The sequence below is a fragment of the Aythya fuligula genome, chromosome 4 (assembly GCF_009819795.1).
Source record: "Aythya fuligula isolate bAytFul2 chromosome 4, bAytFul2.pri, whole genome shotgun sequence".
Taxonomy (NCBI): Eukaryota; Metazoa; Chordata; class Aves; order Anseriformes; family Anatidae; genus Aythya; species Aythya fuligula.
In genome coordinates, this window is record NC_045562.1 from 73993956 (window position 1) to 74020640 (window position 26685).

The 26685-nt window shown below is 52.0% G+C and overlaps 1 protein-coding gene across 1 annotated transcript in view; it reads left to right on the forward strand.

The window, feature by feature from the left end:
* The first annotated feature begins 4590 nt into the window (after positions 1-4590).
* PTPRA (protein tyrosine phosphatase receptor type A) overlaps positions 4591-26685 on the forward strand; it is a 79701-nt gene continuing 57606 nt past the window's right edge. The window contains exons 1-2 of the mRNA XM_032187134.1: positions 4591-4607; positions 18494-18614. The gene's annotated coding sequence lies outside the window, so the exon portion shown is untranslated. The remainder of the gene's footprint in view (positions 4608-18493; positions 18615-26685) is intronic.

Here is a 26685-nt window from a genome sequence, read left to right on the forward strand (position 1 = left end):
CCGCCGCCACAGCCGCCGCGTCACCGGCCGGCCGCTAAGCCCGCCCACTTTCCCCTTCTCTCGCCTCTCATTGGTCGCAACGCCTGTCCGTCGAGGGAAAGGCGGGCGCTGATAGGCGGAGGGCTGTGAGGTGGCCTAGGGCCGTCCCGCGGGCTGAGGCCTCGGGGCCGCGCCCGGTTGTGGGCGGCCGGGCCTTGCGGAAAAGGGCCCAGCTCGGGCTGGGCAAAACGCCTCGTTTTCCTCATTTTGTTCACTTCTGGGCTGTAGTTTGCCTCACAATGCAGGGAAAACGCTTCGTTTTCCGCATTTTGGGTTCGATTTGTGCTGTAGTTCGCCTCACGGTGGAGGGAAAACACTTCATGTTCCACATTGTGCCCACATTCCGGCTGAAGTTTGGCTCACGGTGGAGGCGAAATGCTTCATTTTCCCCATTTTGGGTCCAAATTTGGGCTGAAGATTGGCTCACGGGAAGAAAAACACTTCATTATCCACAGTTTGGGTTCACATTTGGGCTGTAGTTTTCCTCATGGTGAAGGAAATACACTTCATTTTCCACATTTTCTCCACATTTCGGCTGTAGTTTGCCTCACACTGGAAGAAAAATGCTTCGTTTTCCACATTTTGTGCACATTTGGGCTGAAATCTGGCTCACGCACGGTGGAGGCAAAACGTTTCATCTTCCCATTTGGAGTACAAATTTGGGCTGAAGTTTGGCTCATGGGGGAGGAAAAATACTTCATGTGCCACATTTTGTCCCCATTTGGGCTGTAGTTTGCCTCACAGTGGAGGGGAAACACTTCATTATCCACATTTTGGGTTCACATTTGGGCTGTAGTTTGCCTCCTGGTGAAGGAAAAACACTTCATTTTCCACGTTTTCTCCAGATTTCGGCTGTAGTTTGCCTCACGGTGGAGGAAAAAACGCTTCGTTTTCCACATTTTGTCCCCATTTGGGCTGTAGTTTGGCTCACAGTGGAGGGAAAACACATTTTGCCCACATTTTGTCCACATTTGTGTTGAAGTTTGGCTCACGGAGGAAGCAAAATCTTTCGTTTTCCCCATTTTGGGTCCACATCTGGGCTGTAGTTTGGCTCACAATGGAGGGAAAATACTTCGTTTTCTACATTTGGGGTCCAAAATTGGGCTGAAGTTTGGCTCACAGGGGAGGAAAAACACTTCATTTTCCACAATTTCTCCACATTTTGGCTGTAGTTTGCCTCACGGTGGAGGAAAACTGCTTCATTTTCCACATTTTAGGTCCACATTTGTGCTGAAGTTTGGCTCATGGTGGAGGCAAAACATTTCATCTTCCCCATTTGGGGTCCAAATTTGAGCTGAAGTTTGGCTCAAGGTACACCCAAAACACTTCATTTTCCCCATTTTGGCCCATCTTGGGGCTGCAGCTTGGCTCCTGGTGCAGCCATCCACCCTGCTGCCCGCCAGGCTCAGCCTTAACCCCATTTTGACACCCACAGCGTGCAAAGTAGCTAAAACCCCAAAACCACCCAGCCCAACCCTGCCTCCTTCAGCCCTTCTGCATGATAACACCAGAAATAACAACGGAGACGACAGCGGGGCCAAAACCACAGAGCCCCACATCACTTGGTGGGGCCGGGAGGGAGAAACCCACGGGGAGGAGGCTGAAGGTTTCCCCCCAGCACAGGGCATTCTGCAGCCCACGGGCACGGGTGGAAAAGCTCTGCTCCTGCCAGCCAAAAGTCAGCTTTATTTGTAGGGTTTGGGCGGGTTTAGATCGATGAGATCGAGGAGAAAGCTCTGGCTGCGAGGGGTTTTTTTCGTGGCAGCGATGCCGAGTCCAGGCTGGTGTTTTCTCCACGAAGCCCATCTCCAGACGGTGCCCTGAGCTTTTAGAGGTCAGGAGGGGTTTCTTCAATCGGCAGCACGGCATCTCCAGGTAAGATCCAGGCTTTAACTTCCTACTTTTCTCTCCCTTCCTTACCGCTGGCTTCCTTTCTCATCGAATATCCTTAGCAAAATAAATTTCGTGGTGGCACCAGGTGTACATTTCTGGCATCCTTCCTGCCCTGACCGCTTCTTTTCCACAATAACTAAGTCTCCCTCTGTGTCTGTTCTCCTGAAAGGCTTCGGGAGCCTGAAGCCTTAATTCTGGGGACCAAAAGTCGGATGTATTTGCCCAGGGAGGTGTGAGGCTTGCTCCCGAGCACGGTTCGTGCAGCAGCAATCGCTGCCAGCGGTTTTTGGGGAAGAGCTGAAGCTGCTTTCCTTCATGCAGGGCTACATCTGCTGTGTCCCCTCCTGAAGCAGCTTCTCCTCCTGCCTTTTTTTCCATTCAATCCCAGTCTTCCCCAATGAGGGGACCATGCTGAGGATATATGAAACCACTCTTTTTACCCCCAAAGCGGTGATGCTGAGCGAGGAGGCGATGGCTGGCATCACCCCGGCCCCACCAGGAGGCCGGTGCCAGCAGATGGCAGCAGCATTTTGGGAATCTCCCAGCTCTGTGGCACACAGCCCAGGGGCAGGAGGGAGAGCAGAGGCAGCAGCAGGGCCACATCCAGCCACCCCAACCAGCAGATCATCCAGGAGGAGGATGCTCAACCCCGCTTGGAGCCCAAACTCAGGTTTAAAACAAATCATAAGAGAGCTGTGGATGGAAAGGGCAGAGCGTGGCACGCCCTGCTCCGCTCAGGTTTGCCTCTTTTTGCATCTAAATAAAGGCAAAGGCTTAGCAACAAACATTTATTTGTACCACAAGCAGCTCACGGGGTTAGCGTTGAGCTGGGCTGGCGGTGGTGGCTTATGTCACAGCCTGGTGGCTGTGGTTTCTCACCCACCCATCGATACCCGGGGTGTTGCTGTGTGGGTGCAGCCGCGTCCTCAGAGGGACGGAGGTCTCAGCCCCGCGACAAGGCAGAATTTGGGATTTTTATTGTTAGAAATCCAATTTTTCTTTCAGTTTTAGTGGTGGCAAGCAGTGACCGAACGACTTGGGAGCATTGAGGATTCCCCAACCGTAAGGCGAGAGGAAGCTGTAGGTTTTATTTCGCTCTGAGCTTGTTCTGGTTTGGTTGGGATCCCGCTGTGGGGAAGCTGCACTATTATCGGGTCCATCGTGCGTTTGATGTGCTGGAGGGAAGGGCTGCGAGGAGAGCTGGGGCGACCCCAAGAGCAAATACAGGCTGGGGAGTGAGGGTTGGGGGCTGCCCTGAGGGCTTGGGGTTGTGGGTCGGGGAGAAACCCCAAATGGAGCAGCATGGTGGTAGGGTGAGGGAGGGAATTGTCCCCTTCTGCCCTTCTCAGGGGGCTCAGCACCTCTGTGTGGACACAGCAAGGAGGGGACTTTGTGTCAGGGGGGCAGCGATAGGACAAGGGGGGTGGTTTTAAGCTAAAAAAGGGCGGATTTCGGTGAAATATTAGGAGATATAAATATTAGGAAATATTAAATATAAATTAAATTAATACTATAAAAATATAAATATAAATAAATATAAAAATAAAAAAGATATAAATATAGATAGATATCTATATAAATATATTTTATAATATATATTATATACATAAATTTTGTAATTTATAATTTTATAATATATGTTATAATGTATATATTTATACATCAAGTATATAAATGATTAATTAATTATTAATATAATTAATATATCATATATATTTAATTTTATAATATATATTATAAATTTTATAATATATTATAAATAAATAAATATATATAAATATATAACATATATATAAATAAACATATGTATATATGAATATATATAAAAATATATAAAATATATGTCAATGTATATATATATAAATATATAAATATAAACATAAATATACAAATATATATTTATAAATATATATAATATAATAAATATTATATAAATATATATAATATAATTTATAAATATATAATTATAAATATATAAAATATAAAATATAAATTAAATATCAATATTAAACATTAGGAAAAATATTCGTCACTGGGCGGGTAGCGACGCCCCACCCCATCACTACCCCAACCCCAGGCTGGATGGCGCTGGGGGCAACCTGCTCGGAGAGGCCCCGCAATTAGCCGGATCGCCTAATGAACATAACCCAGGCCAATGAACACCCCCCCCCCCCCCCCCCCCCCCCCTCCAAATTAACCACCAGCGGGGCGCGCCAATTCCCCCTTTAGCCCCGCCCCCTTCGTGCTAACCCCGCCCCTAACCCCGCCCCCCTCCGCGTTGACCACGCCCCCCTGGCGCAGCGCGCCCCGCCTGCGGCCGCACCATGGCGGCGGCGGCACCGGCAGCGGGCGGGCGGCGGCGGGGGCGCCGCTGAGGGCCCGGAGCCCCCCCCCCCCCGCCTTGGAGCCCCCTCCCCGGAGCCCCCTCCCCAAAACGCGGCCGAGGAGGAGGAGGAGGACGAGGAGGAAGCGGCGGCTCCAGCCCCAGCCCCAGCCCCAGCCTCGGCTCCAGCCCCGCTGTTGCTTCTCCCCCCCCCCCTAAACCCCCCCCCGCGGCCCGTCAATGGTCGCGGCCGCCGCGGCCTCGCAGCGAGCGGAGCGGCGGAAAGCGGGGGGAAAACGGGGGGAGCACAGGGGGTGCCCGGGGGGTGCCCGCCCGGCCCCGCTGCACAGAGGTGAGAGGGGAAGGGGGGGGGCAGGGAGGGCTGGGGGGGTCCTGTACATCCTCCTCCTCCTCCTCCTCCTCCTCCTCCTCCTCCTCCTCCTCCTCCTCCTCCTCCTCCTTCTTCTTCTTCTTCTTCTCCTGCTCTTCCTTATTCCCAATCTGCCTCCTCCTCCTCCTTCCTAATCTTCCTCCTCTTCCTCCTCCTCCTCCTCCTCCTCTTCCTCCTCCCTAAGCTTCTTCCTCATCTTCCTCCTCCTCCTCTTCCCAATCTCCCTCCTCTCCCTCCTCTTCCTCCTCTTTCTCCTCCTCTCCTCCCAGATCTTCCCTCCCCACCTCCTCTTCTTCACCCCTCTCTTCTTCCCAATCTTCCTCCTCTTCCTAATTTTCCTCCTCTTCCTCATCTTCCTCCTCTTCCCGCTCTTCTTACTCCTCTCCTCTTCTTCCTAATTTTCCTTCTCCACCTCCTCTTCTTCCCAATATTCCTCCTCCTCCTCATCGTCATCTTCCTTCCCCTTTCTTTCCAAGTCTTCCTCATCTTCCTCTTCTTCCCAATCTTCCTCATCTTCATCCCCCTCCTCTTCCTCCTCTTCCTCCTCCTCTTCTTCCTAATCTTCGTCTTCCTCCCCTTCCTGCTCTTCTGACTCCTCTCTCCTCCTCCTCTCCCTAATCTTCCTTCTCCACCTCCTCTTCTTCCCAGTATTCCTCCTCCTCCTCATCTTCCTCCTTCTATCTTTCCTAGTCTTCCAAATCTTCCTCCTCATCTTCCTCCTCCTCATCTTCCTCCTCCTATTCTTCCTAGTCTTCCTCATCATATTCCTCCTCCTCCTCTTCTTCCTTCCTTGTTTTCCTCCTTCTCTTCTTCCTCATCCTCCTCCTTCTCCTCCTCCTCCCCATGTCCGCACGGGGCTTTCCCCCATTAACCAGCCCCAGCACGGGATTTGGGATGGGGTCACCGCTATGGGGCCAGCACCGCCTGCCCCCACCCCACGCGTGAGCCATGGCTTGGGGCCGGGGACCCTCCCACCTCCCCCATCAGACTCTGTGGGATTGCTGACAGCTCCCACCCCAATATCAGGGCCCTAAAACTTTACGGGGCCGGCGTGTGCTGGTCCCACAGCACCCGAGGGCTTTGCCGGGCGCTCCCACACTCACCCCCGCTCCTCCTTTCTCAGCGTAGATGTCAGCAAGGATGGAAAATGTGACAGGAAGGAAGGGAAGCTGGGTTTAGTTTTTATTTTTTTTATTTTTTTTTTTTAATTTTTTTTTTTTTCCTCCTGCTAAATATGGAGCGACGTTAAAACCCCGAAGAGCGGCGCGGGAAGGAATCCCAGCCCAGCTGGGAAGTTTCGCAAGGAGCAGCGGGGCCGTGCCCAGAGCTTCGGGAATCCCCCCCCACTCCCCCATCCCTTGGCAGGGGGTGCTCCGAAAATACTCGGGGATTTGGTTTCCCGTCCGTGCTTTGGGATAAATTTTATAGGGGAGAGATGGGGAGGACCCCGGCGGTGCCACCTTCCCCCTCTGCTCGCCGTGGGGTTTCTCGGTCTCGTTCGCAACCCGATTTTTTTCCTTTTAAACCCAACCCAACGCCTCGTCTGTTCCCGCTGCTGCGGTGGAAACCTTTTAAATGGGAGCAGGTAGGAAATGTCCGTGTTTGTGGGCTGATTCATCCCGTTGCCCTTAACTCCTTCCCTGCTGCTGCCGGGCTGCTTTTAGGGCCGTCGGAGGTTTTGCTCCCAACCCCTCCGGGTATTGGGATTTCCTCGCCAAACGCTGCTGTGTTCCTGGTGTTTCGGGGTGGAAATGGGGTCGGGATCGCTCTGAATTGGGTAACTGGAGCGTCCTATTAATCCTGAGGAGGGATTAATATTTAATATTAATATTTAATTAAATACTGGGGGGCGCGCCGCGGTGCTTAATCGGTGCGCGCAGGGATTAGGGGCAGATTTCCCCATAAGTAAGCGGTTCCCTGAGTGTCTGGGGTGATTTTTTTTGCATCTTCCCTGGGAACAGCTGGTCCTCGGCGTGGCTTAAGGACCTTCCTATTCCTCCAGCAGCCATAAGTGTGTCAGCCAGCTTTATTCCTGGCTGTTTTCCTTTTGATAAACCCATAAAAACCCTTGAAGCCCTCTTCTTGGGCACAGGGAGTATCCACACGGTTGTCAGGTGGCTCAGCCTCAATTTTGCTCCATCCAACTCCTTTAGGAGCCCTCGAATTTCACCAGCCTGCTCCTGGAAGCTGGTGGCGAACATCTCTGCGCCTCCATCCCCTATTCCCTAATGGGATTTTTGGGGCTGGATGAGGGGTGGAGGCCTCCTCGGGACATCGGTGAGGCTGTCGGGGTCGGGGGGCGAGCTCTTTTGGTGGCAGAAACCAGGATTTGGGAGCAGAGCGTGGCTGCTGGTGTGTCCCAGCACGCTGGGAGCGTGGAGGCGGCGGCGCTAAACCCGACAACGGGCGAGAAAACCCCAAATCCCTCAGGCTGGCCGCCCGCCTGCTCGCTGGGGCGTGCGGGGCCGCGTGCCGTCGGAGCCGTGTTGATGTTGCAGGAGCTGGCGGGGAATGAATGAGCCACGGCCACGGAGCAGGAGGCGCTTGGGGAAAAGCCTCGGACCTCCTCGTCCCCTCCCCAAAACGAGGCTTTTTGTCGCCTGCCTCAAGCCGTGGCTTTTTTTCTGCTCCGTCTGGGCAGGCAGGCTCCTTCCCCTCACCCTCCTGACCCGGATTCGGGACGCTGGGGGGTCCGAAACGCTTCGAGGCTGGAATAGAAACGAATCAAAACCTGCTGGAGGAACGAGCGGAGAGGTCCCGGGGAGCTGGAGCCGCGTAGCAGCGTTACGAACGGAGCTGGACGTGCTGCAGCTTGCAGGCTCCGCGTTGGGTAAGGGTGACGGGCAGCCCGGGCTCAGGTCTGAGCAGGGAATCCAGCAGCGCCCGAGCGCACTCTGGCTCGGCGAACCTCCCTTTTGGATGCCTGCCTGCCCCTGCTATCCCCGCCCGGAGGTTTCGAAATGACTGGGATCCTTGGGATGAACGAAAACCCGAGGGTTTGGCTCAATTCGGGCTCCACCCCGGGGTTTCGGAGAGCGTGACACCGGCTCCGAGTGCCGCTGTCGACGGCGTGCGCCCCGTTGGGCACCTCTTGCTTCCCCCTCTGCAGCAGCAATCGTGTCCTCGGGGGGCTTTCAGATCAGCATCGGCGTGACCCGAAGAGAGGTGTGGGCACATCTGCGGGAGGTTTTTCTGTTTACTCATCCCAAAAAAAAAAAAAAGGAGAGGAAAGGGAGGACCTGCAGAAGCGCCGCGGGCCTGGCGGCGTGAGCTGGGAAGATCTGAGAGTTGGTGTGGGGAGAAAATGTGGGGCTGAGAGGCTGGAGGAGAGCTGCTGGAGAAGGAAGGGAGTCGGGGAAGGAGCAGCGTGCCTCGGCGGCGAGAAGAGGTCGGAGGAGGAAAAGCCAAGGGTGAAATTCAGGTGGGACGGCGAGGCAGAAGGCACCACGAGGGCGGCACGGCGGCACGAGGAGCTTCTGAGCGGCGGCGCTCAGCCCTCGGGGAAGGAAATCTGAGTGAGAGGAGAGCTATGAGGAACAGAATCTGCTTTTGGTAAAAAAAAAAATTAAAAAAAAAAAAGAAAGGAAAAGCATTTTAGTGGTTTCCACGGATTCCAGCGGCGCTCTGGGAAAGGGGCAGCCTTTTGTTCCAGGCACCGAGCGCGGCGCGGGGATGTGCTGGCACCAAACCTGAGGGTCCGGGCTGTTTCCTGAGGCAAAATTTCCCTCGCTGCTTCCATGCCAGCAGATAATCACCTCCGTTTTGTTCCAGCAGCGAAGCACCGAGGGATGTGCTGGAGGAGCTGGAAAAAATAAAGGGTTTTGCGTTCGGGTGAGCGGATCCACCGAAACCTCTCGGTTTCACCCGTTTCCAAACCGACTGCTGGGAATCACAGAGCCTCGGACGTGGGAATTCCTTCTTGTGCACGTGGTCAGGCAGTCTGTAAGCAGAAATACGGCCCCAAATCTCCCCCCCAGCCCTCTGTGGTGCCGGGTCAGCAGGGCGCTGCTTTCCACCCCGCAAAAGCTGCGGCTCCTAGGAGAGGCGAGTGCCACATATCCCAAACGCTGAATGCGGGATGAATGGAAATGAGTTGGAAATGAATAATAAATCGGGGACGCGCGGATAATCCTCCAGATTTTCTCTCGAGGAGGCTTTAAACCTATTTAGGTGCAGACAGAGAGATGTTCTTAATCCCAGGCGCCGTGTACAATTTGCATCCTCATTCAGACGGCGGGTCGGGGACGAGGCAGGGTCTTTGACTCGGTGGCAGGGGCTTCTTTTTAGGTACCCTGGTGGCTGGCAAACTACCTTGGAGGTGTTGTTGTGTGTCTATTGCTGTCTGAATTTGCATTTGGGCTCTGACAGCTTGCACAGGCTGGCAAAATCACCCCGGGCAGGCTGTCCACCTGCCCCTAGGGTGGTGGAAGAACCTTTTCTTATAAAAATCTTTCTTATAAAAATCTTTAACCAGCTCATCTGGCATCGTTTCCATTCCTGGACTCATCTACAGTGCTTAGGTAATATTTGATTTATTATTTTTAATTCGAATCCAGCGGGGAGCTGGGGGTGAGAGCTCCAACCCAGCCCCTAGTGAGGACTTTGGGGCAGTTTGAGGCGAAGTTTCTCCCTTGAGAGAAGTTTCTCGCTGATCTATGGAGATAAGCGAGAAAGGGTGAGCCTGAGTTCGATTCCCATCATCCAGCATGCTTAAAGGAGGTGTGGGACATCCGTCCTGCAGCCTTGTCTGTCCACACAACGTGGTCTTTAAGAGCATCCCCTCCTCTCTGGGGTCTCGAGGATGCCTTTCTGGGGGCTCCCCATCGCCTCCGTGCTGAGATTTTCCTCTCCAGACCAAGCAGAGCGAAGCCCAGCCCTCCCCAACACCCTTTTGAACCATAGGGCTGAAAAAAATTACTTTTTTTTACCTCTGAAAGCCGCTGAAACTGGGGAATGGAGATTCACCTGCGGTCTGGGCTGCTTGGGTATGAGCTGGACGCGGAGGGTGAGTTCAAACCCAGTGATGCTTCAGCTCGCTTTGGGTGAGAATCCTGAAAAATCACGATTTGAGGCTTCCTCACGGCGTTTCTCAGTGCGGCTTCTTATAGGATGAGTGGCACGGGGAAGGTGCTGTGCCTGCCGGGAGCTTCATTTCGGGCTGTTTGGTGTCCCGGAGCTCAAGAAACGTGGTGCAGAACGGAGATTTAAGGGAACTCTTGATGCTCTGTGCTGAATTTCTCTGGCTCTGCTGCTTCACGAAGGCGATGCAGCTTCAGAAACGGAGGTAATTAATGAATTAATGAATTAACATGGGCTTTCAGATCGGTGCTGAGGCCTCCCACCCGGGCACGATGCTCTGTAGCCGTGGCAGCCCCCTCCAAACCCTACAGGTTCAGCCCTGATCCCCTTGGGAAAAGGGTCGCAAGAGGGGCAGATGCGGTGCTGTGTCATTTTGCTGCCCACCTTTCGGCTGTGATAATGCATTTTTCTGCACCAGGATTAGGAATTCAAGGGTAACGCGTTGGGTTTTTTAGGGTGGAACTACCAAAGTGGCTATGGGGTTGAAGATCTGTTTAGGGGGTTGAGCGCACTGTAAGCATCAGGGACATAAAACTGCCTTCCTGCTGCCCTCCACAGTAAAAGGCTCTGCTCTGGAAGGAATCACGGTTCTCCTACTGCTTTCCCTCGACTTTTATTTATTTATTTGTATTTTATTAAGCCTTTTCTTGCAAGAGAGCCTGGCTGCACCAAGCCTGGGCTGCCAACCTGCATCCCGGTTACCCGAGAGCTGCCCCATCAGAGACCTGCCACTATTCCAAGTCCCCCTAAAAATGAGTCTTTCGGGGACCTTTTGTAGCCCTTCAGTGTTCTTCTGTGTATTTTACGGCCCCAATTTATCTGTGGTTGTCTGATGTGCCCCCAAATGACCCCTGGGTGCTAGGTTAGAGTCAATTTTATCATTTTTTTATAACCTTACCTCATCCGATTTTGGAAGCTGGGAACTGATTTTGCTTTGAAGCGGTCAGAACATTGAATAAAATGCTTTAAAGCTTACGGAGGATTCAAACCGTGTTCTCCAAGTCGCTCCCGTGGTGGGTCTGACCCCAAACCCTGCCTCCGGGCTCTGTCCCGGTTGCAGGGGCGCTGGGCACAAGTCGGAGACCTGGGGAAAACGGGGATGGAGAGGTATGGAGGAGAGAAACTGGCTGTTTGCAGTGCCTAAACCCATTCTTACTAATAAAAGAGCTGCTTTAGTCCATGTCTGAGCCCAGGTTTGGTCTGTCCTGTTGTGGAACTAGCTCTTAAATTCATGGGTTTGGGATTATTTCCTTGCCTTTTTGCCGCAGAGCCTGGCACAGAGGATGCGTTATTAAGAATAAGGCGCTGAACATCGTCACCTTTGGCAGTCGGGCTTAGATTTCAGTGCTCTGCTCCCGTTGGCACGTAGCAGAGGTGAGCCCATGCAAGATTTCGGTGTTTTGGGGTTTTTAAAAGCTTATTTCTCCGTTCCCTCTTTCCTGCACGTGCTGGACCGCGTCTGATTTAGGCTGAGCCAGCTCAGGCAGGGGCGGCCGTGGGACTGCATGGGCATGGGGTGGTGGAGAAGGGAATTTGCTCCTGATTTCACTTATTTATCCTTAACATCTGATGCGGAGGACCCCGAGTAACCCACAGCAGGGCTCGTGACTGCGCAGGGTGCCCCGACCGCCTGCCTTCCCCTCCTTCTGCTGGGAGGAGGTGGAAATGTGGAAAGCAGATGTGACCCGCCGAGGCGATCTTGTTTAACTCTCTGCATCCAGCTGTTCCCAGCTTGTAGGGCTAATTTCCACTCCGGGTTATCCAAAAACTACATCTCGCAAGATGTGTCGGGGACGAGGAGCTGAAGCTGCCTTCATTTTAGCCCCGTGCGCGTTGCTTTAGTCAAGGAAATTCGGGTATTTTTTCGAAGACAGCTTTCTGGGAGGGATGCTCTTCCCTTGCAGGAAGGCAGGGGCAGCCCCAAAATCTTCTTGGGATGTGAGCAGCGAGCTCTGAAGGATGGGTATGAGTTTCCCTAACTCCTTTTGAAAAGCAAGCTGTCCCTGCAGCCCCGGCCGGATGCCGTGTGATGGGAGATGCTGTAATCAGGCTGTGCCGATAATTGCCTTTATAATGGGAAAGGCAGAAGAGCCTGAAAATTTAAAAAAAAAAAAAAAAAAAAAAACAACATCGCTTTTGACATTTGCAATTGGTCTGGGCAAAGCATTAGGAAACAGCGTGCTCCGGGGGCCGAGGTGATCTCATCCATCTGATTTTAAAGCAACAAGCTCCCGTGGAAACTCTTTTTTTTTTTTTCTGTGCCTATTCCAACGCTGCTGCCCTGATTCTCCCCACACACCGTCCTGGTGTAGCCAGCGAGCCTGGTTAAATTTTTGGGCTTGTTATTTGTGTTCCTATCTGCCTGAGCCCCGTTCCCAAGTAATCAGTAGGAGAGGAAAAAGAAGAGAAGCTGCTGGAAGCGCTCTGGAAATCTGCATCCAAAGGAAAGCTGCTCGCCTTCAAGCAGTTCACCCCACACCTTGGCTCTTCTGGCTCCTGTAGGGCTTCCAGCCCTATAGGGACGTGTCAGGGTGAGGGTCCAGCATTCATCTGTGCTTTCTGGGTTTATTTTTGAGAGAGGGGTCTGGCGAATGGATCCGTGGACTTGGATTTCCCCATCGCTGCTCCGTCGTTCCTTGGACGAAGCGATCCTGATGCCTGATGCTCCCCCTGCTTCACAAACACCAATTCTCCCTCCTGGTGGACCCGTAGGGCTGTGCAGGATGGAGCTGAGCCAGGGCAAACCCCAAGGGTCGGACGGCCCCGGAGCTGTGGGATATTGGAGCCAGAGCCCTGCAGCTCGGGGAGGGATTTTGCTGCGCTCGCAGGATCCTCCCTGCTCCTTTCCGTAGCCACCCCCTGGGTGGGATTGAGCCCAAGGGGGCTTGGCCTTGCAGTTGGGATGCAAACAAGCCACCTGCACCAAATTCCTGAAGGTTTCCCTTCAGTTAGGGTTTGGTTTTCCCCCGTTTGGCTTGGTCGAGGCGCTGGGCTCGTTTCTCCTGCGTAATCCGAGGTGTGGCTCGGGCTTTCCCCAGGGGCTGCTGCTCGCTCGCTCCCATTTTTCCTCCCTCCTGCTACAGGCAGAGAGGGCAAGAGGCTGAATTTCCAAGCTCTGAGTCGTGCTGGGGTGTTCAGGCGTGCATGAAGCAACAGAGGAGACGCTTACGTGGAATTGAGCGCATCCCCTCTGCCTCTGGAGGCTTTAAAATTGTTGAAAGACTTCAATTTTGGTGAAAGCCACCCAGAGGAGTGAAACCCTGCGTCCTCCTGACCCGGGAAGAAAAGAAAACTGAACGGCCCTCTCTAGCAGGGGGAGTTGTGGTGGTGTTTTTCTCGTTAGCTGGGGTAAATGAGCACCCCAGGGCTCTCAGCAGCGTGTGCTCAGTGGCTTCCTGGTGTTCGGCAGCCTTGTAAACGAGCAGAGATTGCCCTTGCCTCTGTCCCAGTGCCGGTTTTCCTCCCGACCCCTTCCCTTTCCCATTTCCAAGTGGCAGAAGCAGCTTGCCCTGCTTGCTGCGGGCGCTCCCTGTGCCTCTCCATCTCCCCTGTCCCATCCCTGGCTCTGCTCAGCGATGGAGAGGTCCCGCTCCTAGGTTTTAGTACTCATTTTTTATTATTATTACTTCCTTCAAAGCTTTTAGAGACGGAGTGTGCGTTCGCAGGAGTGTCGGGATGCTTCGTGTTGGCAGGACGCTGCGGTGTGGCTCTTCCAAACCTGAATTTTGGGTATCCTGGCTCCAGCTGGTGGCATCAGGGAGCTCTGGCTGGGCTCTCCATGGATAAATCTCCATAAATCATCATTCAGCACTTCATTTGGGTTGATTGCCACATCATTTAAAGCACGACTGAGTAAATAACGTGAGCATTTATGGGGTCGTGGCTTTACAGTGCCTACCTAAAGCCAGGCAGAACGGCCGATTTAGGGCAAACTCCTACATCTGTAGGGTTTTTTTTTGTAAGGCCTCAATGTCTCGGGCCCGTCCTTTGCACCCAGGACGTTCACATCTCTCGTTGCTCGTCCCTTCTGCCTCCGAGGAGAACATAAGGACGCGTGGGGATGCTGCAGGGGAGCGTGTGTGCCCGGGTGCCTTGGGCTTGTCAGCACGCAGCGAGCGCCGTATGGAAAAGGCTGCTCGTGGATACGGGAAGCAGCCGGGCTGAAGGCAAAGCAGATGGGGCGCACAGACTGAACGAGCCTGTTGAGTTTGTGCTTTATGAATTAGACACGTTATCAGGAGTCATCTGTATTTTTCTTTCTTTTTTTTTTTTTTCCTCCCTCTTTTCAAACCAGTTCTTCTCGCTTCTCGGCCCGCGGAGCGCTAATGAGGAGCGCGGCGTGAAGCTGGGAGGTTTGTAGGGCACTGCTTGTTTGTGTTGGCGTGGGTTAACGCTGTGAAACCCGGGGCTGATGGCCCCAAATGTCCCCTTTTGGGGCCGCCGGCACCCTCTCGGGAGCGTGCCACCAGCCGTGTGAGCGCCTCCGTGCCATGGGGCGAGGTGCCCGGGGGCATCGTGCTCCCCTGGGTGGTGGCTGGATAAACTCGTGGAAGGGTCCCGTGGCCAAAAGGAGCCCGTGCTGGAGCCTGGGAGGTATTTTGGGGTGAAAAATACCAAAATGCCTCTGGGCAGCGCTGAGCAGAGCCTGGCTCCGGCCTCTCCGCACCTCCCTGCGGGGCTTGGCGGGCACGGAGGGGATCCCAAACCCTCCTCGGAGGGGATCCCAAACCCTCCTCGTCCCCAAACCGAGCAGCCCCGGCTCTCCCTTGTGCCTGCACGGTGTCAGCCACCCTAACGGGGTGCTGCTGGCTCCTATCAGCGAGTTCATCAAGTCCCTGGGCACAGGGATGCTTCCTTCCTCCTTTTTTTATTTCAGGTTCCTCGCTGCTGCTGAGGGGATGTGGGGCTCGGCTACCTGCCCTGCCCAGAGCCTGCGAAGGTTAAACCCCAAATAACCCTTAAAAGGGTGGCTTTGGGGCACAGGCTGCGCTTTCCTTAACCCCCCTGCCTCTTTACAACCTTCATCAGCCAGGATAAAAAAGTCGGGACCCTCTCCTCGTGTCAAATTTGACCAGCTTGGCCTCCGCTGCTAGGGCGAGGGAAGAAAAACCTCCGGACCGCTTTATCTGCGGCCGTCCGAAGCTGCAGATAACATTGAGTCACCACCAAAAGCCCCAAAGCAAAACAGATGCGGAGCTCCTCGTGGCGAAGCGTTAGAGGCACGGGATGAGCAGCACGGGTCTGATTTGAACCCAAAACTTTTAATTTTTGCCTGGCGGCTTGGGCAGAGCAAGGTGCCAGGCAAAACTCAGCCCCTGTCCGGGCTGACAACCCCCCACGCGTTTTCGTTACAACCTTTCCATTTTTTTCCCCTTTTTATTTTTTTTTTTTTAATAGGTCTTTTCCGGCTTGACTCATTCTCGCTGTAATTGTAACCTTTGCTCCTGGGTGGGAAAAACAATTATTTGGCAGGGCATCGGGCTGGGAGTGGGGTTTTGTCGCTGCCTCGCGGCTTGGCGTTTGGCAGGTCGCTTTTTTAGGAGCGTTTTGGGGCTGGAGGTTGTGGTCCTGGTCCTCAGAGGTTAAGAGAGCCGGGCTTATGGCTCCGTAAATTTATAGATTTTATAAATTAGGAGAAAAATGATGAATCTGGGTGCAGCTGGCGTGTTTGGAGACCTGCGTTCTTTACCAGAAATTAATATTTTTTAAGCTAAGATCAAGCTGGGGTCCCAAGAAACTTTGCTCTTTGAGCAACCAACGCTGGAACCTCCTGGGGATGCTCCTGGTCGAGGTGTTGTGTCCCCATCCCTTTTTTCACCCTTTTTTTTTTTTTGATATCAATGGGGACCCGAGCCCCTGAGCCAGGCTCTGAGTCTCGCATCCCATTTCGGGGAAGAGGAGGGGACACCAAAGCTTGTAGGGCGCCTTCTTTCTCTTCATTCTTGCATTTAATTGTTTGGGATTGGGCTCAAGAATCTCTCTGTCAATATGGGGAAGCTAAAAATTCAAATAATGGTTATGGGGATGGGAGCAGAGAGGCCACCAAACTCCACACCAGGGGAACGAGCGGGGTCCTACAGGGAGTTTGGGGACGTTCAGGGCTCTTGGAGACCTGGGGACGGGTCCAGCCCTCTGTAGGGGAATTTGTGTGTATAACCGAGCGAGATTTCACAGCCTGCAGTGCCCGGGTGTTGGATGCAGCTCTGTTTTCTGTCCGTTTTCCCCCTTCGCTTCCTCCTTTCACCTTCCCAGATGTCTCCTCAGAGCAAACGCCCGGGACTTTGATTGTTCTGCTCCTTTTCTTTCTGGGATAAATGCGTTTTGTTTGATTTTTTTTCCAAAGCCTGGTTTCCTAGAGCTCTGCAAAACGCTGGCCTTTGAAGGATTTGTTGTAAAAGGCCGGGGAGGGAGTCCTAATTCAGGTGCATCTCATTATCCTTTCCTTCTCTAATTATCTCTTCATCCTTTAAGGACCGACCGAAGCTACGGACGAAGGACGCTAATTTCTGGCTGTGAATGCAGGGTTAATTCTTAAACAAAGCTGCTTCAGAACGGCGTTTTTATGCTTTTTTTTTTAATTTTTAGGGGGAGGAAAGGCGCAGAGCTCCTAACCAAACAGCACCCAAACAAAACGCAGCCTTTGGGCTGTCATTGCCGGTGGATCTCTGCGTGATTTTGCTTTCCCCCAGCCGAGCGGGTGGGTTTGTTGTGAATTCTCGCCCTGCTCTGATTTGATTTTTTTATTATTTTTTATTTTTTGGCAGCCCTGGGAGTTCCTTAAACCTCCTCTGCGAGAGGTTCCCGAGCATGGAGCTGCCTCCGGGCTCCTTTTGGTTTGGTTTCGAGCTTCTGCTTCCAGATCCCTGCCCCGCTCCCTCTGCTGCCGGCTGGGCTGGGGTTGGAGCACCCCGCTGCTTTCCCACCCCAGTTTGAACTGGTCGGACTGGGAACCCAGTCTCTCCCATCACCTTCAGGAGGAACCCAGCTGTATCCGAAACCCTCGCATCTTTTGGGCAGCTTCTTGGCTTTGGAGGCTGGAAAAAATCAAAGCTCAAAAAAAAAATCGAAGTATTACCCAAGGAAATAGGGGAAAACTCAGCCCTCTGCCTTTCTCTCTCATTTCTTATTCGTTTGCCCAGCCCTAATTGGGCTGTGATTGATCACTGGCCGAGCCCCAGCACCCGTTTGGGGTTTGGGTGATGGGATTTGGGAACAGCGGGATGGGAAGGGGTCGCTCTGTGCTGCTGGGATGCTGCGGTCGGGTGGTTTACGCTGCAGGCAGTCCCTCTGAAGTCAACGGGATTTGGAAAGCGTGGAAATCAGCACGGGATCGGGCATTTTCCTAGAAAAACGGGGAATGTTTTATGTTGCTTGCATATAAATTGCTTGTAATCAGCCTGCAGAGACACAGTGGGTCCTTCTAACCGCACGGTCACCCCTTGCACTCCCAAAGTTTTTCTCCTTCATGTTTTAAACCCCTGGAAAAATAAATTCATGGGGGGTGTCCGCGGATGCTGGCAGGCTGGGGAGCGTGGCCCCTGCCTGCGGGAGCTGTGGCGAGGAGCTGGGCTCGTTTTCACCCTCTCATTTGGAGGCTCTGGGGTAATTAGAGGGAGCCTGCCCTGCTGCACGGCCGGGCTGGGAGCTGCCGTCAGCAGGCTTGGGTGCCTTGGAGGGGAATGCAAAGCAGTGGGGTGGGCGGCCGGGGACGAGGGAGCAGATGCCGAGCTGCTTCCTGCCTGCGTCTGCAGCACGAGTCCCTTAGGACTTGAGAAATACCAAGAATTGATCTCTCGAGTGCAGGTGGAGGAGCTGCCGTGGCAAAACGTCGCGGTGGAGCGGGGATATTGAGCCCCCAGCTCCGTGCCGGGCACAAGTGGGATTTTGCTGTCTGTAGGTGCTGGATGTGGAGCTCCCTGCCCAAAGAGATGTGTTTGGGGCTCACCTGTGCTGCTACAGCTGGGATTGGGGTTAAATTTCACCGGGATTTTTTATATTTATATATATTTTTTTGATATATGCGTATGCTTATAAAACCGAGTGGCTGAGAAAAATCGCCAGGCCCCATTGACCTCGTTGCCAAGGGGATAATTCGCCCGTCCCTCCAGCAGCTTGACGCAAGAGCTGGTGTTTTCCTGGCCTCCCCGCTGCCGTGCCCACACCTCCAGGAGAGCCGCCTCTGCTCCCTCAGATGGCCCGGGCGATACATCCCTGATTCGGCCCCGGAGCGATTTCCGCGAGCCGAGCGGGGCTTTGAAGGCTCCTCGTTGCTCATCAGCCCTGCAGATGGAAGGGAAAGGGTTTGGTTCCTCTTCCCATCGTGCTGGCTGACCACAGGGGACCGCTCCTGCTCGCAATCCTTGCCTGGAAGAGGGGCTGAGGCCGTGTTCCCGGTGGCACTCCGGGTTCGGATGCGAAATCCGGCGTGGCTGGAGATCTTCCCGGCTGTAGGGCAAGCGTGGTCCTCGTCGTGCTGTCTGTAGGACAGCACAAAGCTGGGTTTAATTAGGTGAGCGGGCAGCCTTAGGCTTGTCCGAGCTGTGCTCTTCAGCTTTTTTCTACCCTCCGTGGCTTCTGCAGGCTGGGGTGCCTCCGGGTGAGCTCGTGGCCCGGGATCTCCGTGCGCTCGATTCACGCCCAGCTTGGTGGGATGGTCCCCGTCATTCCCAACCCACCTCCAGCCTTCGGGGCAAGAAAATAAAATAAAATACGAAATAAAACATCCGATCTGTGGGAGCCGGTAATAACGGGGTGCTTCTCTCTTGCAGGGTGCCTTGGGAATAATCATCGGCCTTGCTAAGGATCGGTCGCGTGCCAGTGGGATCCCCAAGCGGAGAGCTTTGGCTGTCTGCCGGGGAGGCGAGCAGCTGGAGGAGCGTCCCTTTTGAGGTAGGGCAGCCACCTTAACGGGGTGCTTTTGGGGTCTCCAGCCTTTTTAGGTTTACAAGCTGGTGGATTCAGAGCTCTGAGCCTTACAGCATCCTCACAGCGAAGCCTGCGCCCTGTCTTCCCCGCGTTTGAGCTGAACGAGCTGGGTTTGCTTCAGCTGGGGGGGTTCCTTTGGTTTGATGCGAGCCTTTTGTTAATCCCGTGCTTCATCTTTTATTGAATGAAGACGTTAACTCACGCTGCAAGGTGTGCAGAGCGTGGCGTTGATGTTTGCAGTGTTTTAAAGAGGGTTTTTCTCAAGGCTTTGCTGCTTTGAGCGCACAAACGAGCGTCAAGTGGAAATACGCCGCTCTCTGCCATCACCTGGGTGCGTAATCCTAGCATCAGGGGGCTAGTTAAGGAGGAGGAAAGAGGAAAAAAAAACATCTTTTTGATGCAGAGGAGGTCACGGAGGATGAAGGAAGGTTGTGGAGTGCGGAGCGATGTTACCCAGCGTGGTGGCGAGTTAAAAACCGCCCTCCAGCAGGGAGGCTGTGGGCAACTGCTCTGAACGGAGCTCTTCCCATGGTCTGACTGGAGGAGAACTTTGAGAAATGGTGTTTTACAAAAAAAATCTTGCTGCCAGGTTGCTTGCTGGGGATTTGATGCCAGCCGAAATGGGTTTGATGCTCGGGTTGCGTTTCTGGAGCAGCAAATGGAGATGTGTGTGTGAAACCTGGTGATTTTTACAAACAGGCTCTTTTCTTAAAGCGTTTTTTGTTGCTGGGGCTTTCATGTATGTAGGCTCACGCTGCCCGGGGATGGAGTTTGTATATGTGGTTTGGTATTTCCTTAAAACTTGCACATAGGTTCCTGTTGACGCTGCGAGCTTCGCAAACTTGACCAATTTATGGTTTCGCGCAGAAATTCTTCAAATTCTTTTGCAAACCCGGTGTGATAACCCCTGTTCCAAGCTGAAGGGACTTGCAGCTTTCATGGGGGGACTAAATGCTTCCCTTTGAATCCCCGTGATACTCAGCAGCCCGTTCCAGGTCCGTGAGTGTGTGTGTGTGTGTCCTCAACTGAATTTCGTGTTTTGCTACGTGTATTTTTCGTCTGCTTGGCTCCCTTTCTGATTTGGGGGAAAAAGCTGATTGAGGTCAAGAGCTGAAATAACCCCCCTGGCTTACTGAGAAGTGGCAACTGTCCTAGAAGAGTGGCTTTGGTTCCTGGTGCATGTTTCCTCTGAACCCAGGGAAGGATTAATTAAGCTCCATGAGGCTAAAGTGAGAGGTATGGAAGAAAATTGCCCGCAATACCCACCCGTAATAGCCTCAGATGTGTTTTATACTTATTTTTTTCGATGTATAAAATGTATAGAACCCTTTTTAGAGAAGTGAGAGCCTGAGGATGCTCAAGTATCTCTCAAAACACTACAGGTTGTATCGTAATGCAGTGCCTGTGTGCTCTGCTACCTGCTCTCAGGCAGCAGCTTTCTCAGAAGACGCGCTCTGGACGCGCCTATCGAGGCCTCTCGGTGGTTTGGGGAGGAAAATTGGAAAAGCTGGACTCACACAGAGACGAGATGCTTCGGGAAGGGCTGCGTGGTTAGGCTGGCCAGCACAGAGTCTCGGAGAAATAACTGGTGTGTGTGGGAGGTTTGTGGCGAAGCCAGGCACGGATGTGATGTTGGCTGGAGCTGAGCAGCGCGGAGCCATGAGTAGACCAACAGCACTTTCAATCCTTGGTGAGAACCTTCTGAACGAGGTGCAGGACAAGTTGCTGGCTCTTTTTGTCAGCCCTTCCAGCACTGTCACGTTCATTCCAGCTCAGATTTCCCGTGGGGTGTGAAGCTGGCAGCCCAGGCAGTCTGCGTTTGCGGGGTGCAGGTAAGATTTCAGAGGTTGGATGTGAAACCTGAGGGGTTCTGTGTTGGAAACCTTGGGCTCCCAGATATCTTCGTGCTCCCTTCTTCTGGAAGCTCCTCGGTAGAGATCTTGGGGCTCTCGTGGTTCCTGAAGCAGCTCTTCTGATTGCTCTGATTGCTCTCACATCATCAGGAGCAGTGCCCCTCACCTCCCGGCCGTGGCTCCTGTGGCAGGTGTTGCTGGAGCTCCTGTCTCCATCAGAGCTGCGTTTCCCTGGTGGGTGAGCTACTGGAGAAGGAGGAGAACAGGGTTAAAAAGTGTTGCGTAAAGATTGCCATAATACATATAGTCCTTTGATCAAAGTCAAAGGACAAAAGGTGGTAGCAAGGCAAAGTCAAGATTCTTCAAAACATTGATCTGAAAAAATGTTAATCTGAACTTTCCTCCCCCAAAAGAAGGACGATTAAATCGATCTCTCTGGGCTGCGCACGAGCTCAGTTCCCCACTTGCAAACAACCACAGGCAGCAGAACCCAAACCACGATGTGAGCAGAGGAAGGAGGGCAGGGGATGGAAACAGCCCCACGGCACCGCTGCCTCCCCCTTGGTGCACGGTTGGGATCCCTCATCTCCTGCCTGGGCTGCTGGCACTCACTCAGCACCTCCAAGACATGCTCACTTTTCCAAAATAATGGCTTTCCAACATCCCAACAGCTTTATAAGAAGGTTGGGGCGGAAATACTGGGGCATAAGCGAGCATTGTTCGGGGTTTTCGCTCCGTGCCGCGGTGCCGCTCTCCTGCTCCGGGCCGGGCTCTTCTCCTCCCCGAGCCTGGGGCCACCAGGCTTACATAAACAGTTGTGTTTAGAGAAATCGAGCGCATTGTTCAAAAACACTGTGGTATTTCAGTGTTGTGCTAGCCCAGAGGATGTGGCAGGGAGGCAGCTTCGTAGGAAATCGAGCTTTCAGAATCGGCGGCGAAGGCGAGCTGCGGGTCGGAAGCTGCGTTTTTAGGATCGGTGCCAGCAGACGTTTCTTGGAAACCCTTCCGCGTGCAGCAGGGCTGGAGGTCTTGATTTGAACTCGAGATGATAAACCACTGAGGTTTTGGCAGGGCAGCGTTGTTTGGATGCCTTGTTCTTGGCCTTTCTTGTTCGGTATATAGGTGAAAGCCCTGCCCGGGCTGGCTCAGAAACTTCCGTCCGAGTTCGCAGCAACCAATTTTCCACTGAATAAGGAAGTTTTTTTTTTCGTCAGTGAAACGTCTCTGGTTTTTTGGATGGAATTCTCCAGCCCTTTGGCAACACCCAGGCTATTTTTCTGAATCAGACCTACCCTCTAGGGGCATATTTTTTCTTCAAGCTGCCGTTCTTCTGCGTCTGTGCTCTCCGACGAGTAGTCTGGCTGCACATTTCCTTGGCCCATAAGGGAAAACAGTCGTGTGGGTCACCTGCCTGTCTGCATCTCGTGTCCTTCATCTGAATAGAAAATGTTTTTTTTTGTTGTAGTTGGTGGTATTTTATTTTTTTTTTCTGGTAAATCTCTTCTTTTGGGCAGAGAGCAGGGAATGGATATGTAATATCTTGACCAGATCCAGCACTGATGTTTTTTTCCCCCTTCAGCAGGAATCCTTCAGCACTGTTGCAATGGAAGTAACACTGACCACTACTATTTGCCTTTAAATTCCCCCAAATTATCCTCGATGCCTGATCACATAGAGGTTTAGAGTCTTACAACGTGGCAAGATGCAGAGGTAGCAGGGGGAACTCGCTCGTGGCCGCTCCTGGAGGCGAGTTACCTGCTTGCACCTTTGGGCATGTCCTCGTGCAGAGAGCAGCAATGCTCAGAGGTTTGGTTTTGGCTCCCCCAGGAGCTGGAGGAATATTTGAAGAATTAATGGAAAAGGGACAAATGGCAATTAGCCTTCAGCCTGGGTAAGACTTCTCTTGGTCCCTTTTTTTGTACTGATTTCTCAGAATCCCGTCCTTCAGTTTATCAGATCTTAAAATTTACATGCAGAAGGGGGAAGAAAAATCTCTTCCTCACTGCAAGGGCTGATTTAGCATCTTTGAAACCCCCACGAGAGCAATTTGTCTGAATACCTTGAGGAGTGCAGAGAGCTGAGCCTAGCTGAGCTTGGATGGAGCTCCCCCATATCAGCAAGAAGCAGTGGGAGCAGAAATCTTTTTTTTTTTTTCCAGTGACTGCACGGGCTAAGAAGGGAAATTTCCCGAAGGTTTGGCATCCTCACTAACTTCTGCTCTCCGAGGAGGCCCTGAGAAAAGGCAGTTGTGCTGGGAAGCTGGTAAGGGCAGGCAAGTAGGTGCACGCACCGGCACGCATACCCACGTAGACATGCACAGTGCTCTCCCAAATAGCCTACAACCTGAGAAAACGGAGATAAAATCAAAAGACAACCGACGTTAATTGCGCTTTCAAGGCAATTGGAAATTGGAAAAATGCTGGGTTGAAATCCTGTGGGTTTTGTGTCCTCCCAGCGAGGTTTCTGGTGCTGAGCGTGGGGAGGAAGCCTTGGTGGCTGCGGTCGCTGGTGTTGTCGGTGGAGACTATCACCTCGTGTTGGGGTCAGATGATGACAGCTTTTGGGTTAGGGATGACACAGATGCTACCACCAAAACACAGTTATCATCTTCTTGTGTCAAATTCCGCCTTGCACCACTTGGCTGCTCGCTGGATGTGTGCTTTCAGGGTGGAGGAAGCCTCCCCTTGCTCTTTAAACTGCACGACACAAATTTGGATTCAATATAAGCTTGGCTTTAGATTAAAAACCAACAAGGAATCGTTCTGAAATACAACTGAACTTCTTCCACCCACACACTTTTCCGTTTCTTCCCCTTCACACAAGATCTGCCCTGCATTTTGTGTTTTGGACAGTGGGGAGATGGCTAGCCTAACTTTGCACACTGAACGAGCTTCCCAAAAGAGCCCTTAGAAGAATCATAGAATTATTAAGGTTGGAAAAGACCTTCAAGATTATCTTGTCCAACCAAGAAGGCACGTCCTGAGAAGTCTTGGATGGCCTGGTGCTTTACAGAGGAATAGGGATGTGACCAAACTCTTCCAAATGCCAGATGTTGGACACCCGGGGTTTACAGGTGAGCTGGTGTGGAGTATCCGAATTAGAAATCCATCGTGATGGGTCAGAGCCTTGCTTCCTGCGGTGTGAATTTGAGAAACAAAAGGAACAGCCGTGTGTAAAGAACCCAAGTCTTTGGGGAGATGACAAAATACATGAGAAGCTGTGTGGGACAGATCTTCTTGCCATGCCCTTCTGTGCTAGTGTGATCTGAGGCCAGGAGCTGGCTTCACAATTTTTCCTGAAGTCATGTTGTGTTGAAGTACCATCGAACGTGAAATTGTACCAGGCATTTTCTGCTTTGTTGGTTTGAGCATTCATTCAGGATTTTATTTACCAGTAGAAGCACGTGGTACTGTTCAGAAGATAACACACGCTTGGTTTTTTATCCCTTAAGCTGGAAGATCTTCCTTCAAAGAATCATAAATAAAACAAGACAGCACTTCGTAACAGATATTAAGGGGATTTTTTTTTTTAAAAAATCTGCTTTGGTATAGTTTTTTCCTCTGGCATCTTCACTTGGGTTCTGCAATCAGTAATGCTGAGGAGGTTTTGTGGAAAGATGCAGGAGTTGATATGACTTCCCCAAGGGTGAGAACTTCAAGAGCTGGGACACGAACGCTAATCTCATTAACTCCGGCTCCACACTTCACCATGAGATAATTATTCTGTTTGATTAATCCACTCCATGCCTCTAAAGCCATAATGCTCCGTATGCATTGAGGAATCCTACTGCAAGTCCACATCTGAGCATCGAGGAGCTGTCTGCTACCCCTGGCACCTTTCTGCTTGCACTAAACTTGAGTACACATATGTGTGTATTAGCCTTGGCTGGCCTTAGTCTCATCTGATCACCAGAGCTGAAAAACTCTGTGTGTTGCTCATTCTTCATCCTTTTCACATAGAAAATAAATGAGAATTTAAAAATAGTGAGTAAAATGTTGCGTTCTTGCAGCTTAGTTCCTGCGGATACAAGAGTGGGAAGGGTGCGCCTCTTGTGTTTATCAGCCCGCTGTCCCAAGTAGCCTTCGAAACCATTGAGCAACTGCAGCCACGCTTGAGAAACCTCAAAATCTTCCAATTTTGCAAGTGCCATGAGAACTGAGCAGCACGGAGGTTGGGTGGAGAGCTCATCGTGTTTCCCAGGCTCGATGGAAGGGCTGCAGTGTGAACTTACCGCTTACCTGCCACCAGGGAATCACAGAATCAGGTTGGAAAAGACCAAATCCAGACATAACTTCAACAAATCCACATTTGGATCGTGCAGGATGACACCAACCTCCTGGCTGAGGTCGTGGTGCTCCCGGAGCCGTGTGTGATACTGGACAGTCATTCTGCCCCTCTTACCCTCTTGTACCTATCTTGGCTTCATCTCTGCTCGCACGTGCTTCCAGGCAGCAGCAGATTTACTGACAGTCGCTCACAAATCCAAAGCAGTGAGTAAATGCTGTCAGTGCCCCGCGGCTGGAGACCCCGGAGTATCTAATGCATCACATTGCGAGCTGTGAAATTGAGAATTCAGCCCAACTTTAATGCTTTCGCATTGTAAGCAGCAGAACTAATGCAGCTCAGCATACTAATGAGGGAGGGATTTATCGGAAAGTGCAGAGCTGGTAGGGAAATGGCAATGCTCAACGTTGCCCTAGGAACATTTCTGGGAGGCTCATCTCGCCCTCAGACCGTGTGGTGCAAGCAGTGGAAGGAGCATTGCCAGCAGCACGGCCCCCAGAGGGAATCCGGCTTCAGGAGAAAAAGCCCAACTTGATGACTTTCAGGGAAATGGCCCAGAAAATAAAATCCCGTGTATAATTTATAAAAGATCTTAAGTACGGAAAGAGGAGTGGTTGATGTGGAACTGATTGTTCTTCCTGGGCAGAAAGTGGAGATGAAACTGAGAAGAGACCCGAGCCTGTGGTTTACCTCTGGGACAAGAAAGATGCCAACAGCTTATGTTAGCACTTTGGTGGTGCAAAAATATTGATAGTTCTGCTTTGGATAACCCCTTCCTTCTTCAGTCCTGCATATCAGAGTCACTGTCATCCATTACCTTTAATTGGAAAATGTCAATCTTACTGAATGTGTCATTTTTAACTTTCTCTACAGTTGGTAGAAAAGTATTTAGAGCTAAAAAAGTGTTTAGGGCTAAAAGCTGGTGTTAGCGTTTACCTGGAAATATTGACTGGGGAAGGCTTTGAGGTGCAAGATGTTTTTCACAACCCCCCTGGGCAGCCTGTCCCAGTGCTCCGTCACCCTCACCGTGAAGAAGTTCTTTCGTGTGTTGGTGCAGAACTTCCTGGGCTCCATTTTGTGGCCATTGCCCCTCGTCCTGCCCTCACAAACCACTGAAAAGAGGTCGACCAAACCCTTCTGTCTCCCACACTTCAGATATTGGTAAACATTGATGAGATCCCCTCTCAGTCTTCTCTTCTCCAGGCTGAACAGCCCCAGGCCTCTCAGCCTTTCCTCACAGGGAAGATGCTCCAGGCCCCGTATCATCTTTGTGGCCCTCCACTGGCCTTTCTCCAGGAGATCCCTGTCTTTTTTTTGTACTGGGGAGCACAGGAGTGATAATAACAGCCAAATTCCTTGTATCCTAAATGTTTTTTTTTTCTGCCTGAACAGAGGCTTGGATGGAAGGCCTCCGACAGGGACCAAGGCTTTAGTTTAGGTTGAGCAATGCGCCTCTACCAAGCAGCACACACACATTCTGCTTTAATTGCTTCACGTCTCCCCATCCAGCTTAATTGGTTTCCACCGAGAACGTGAAATTCCTGCCGGACAGCATCGTGCTGGATCCGGAGCAGAGCGTTGACACGACGTTGATGGGGAAGACGAAGGCTTGGAAGAGCCCGATGGGGAAATTACAGCGAACGAGGCCTGTTGGCAACCAGCTCCCAGCTCCGAGTCCTCCGTGGCACAATGCTCTCTACAATTATAGCAGCTTTCCCGGGTCAGGAAACGAGTGCTGTGACTGCTGTATTCCTGTGTGTGATATTTATGACACACAATGTTATCTTTGTAATTGTTACGTATGCTTTTATGTAGCGCAATTAGGGTGGGACCGAGGTTAATGCTAATGTTAATGGTTTTCGTGTTCCTAATTTAGCCTCTGAATGCTTTCGTTCGGT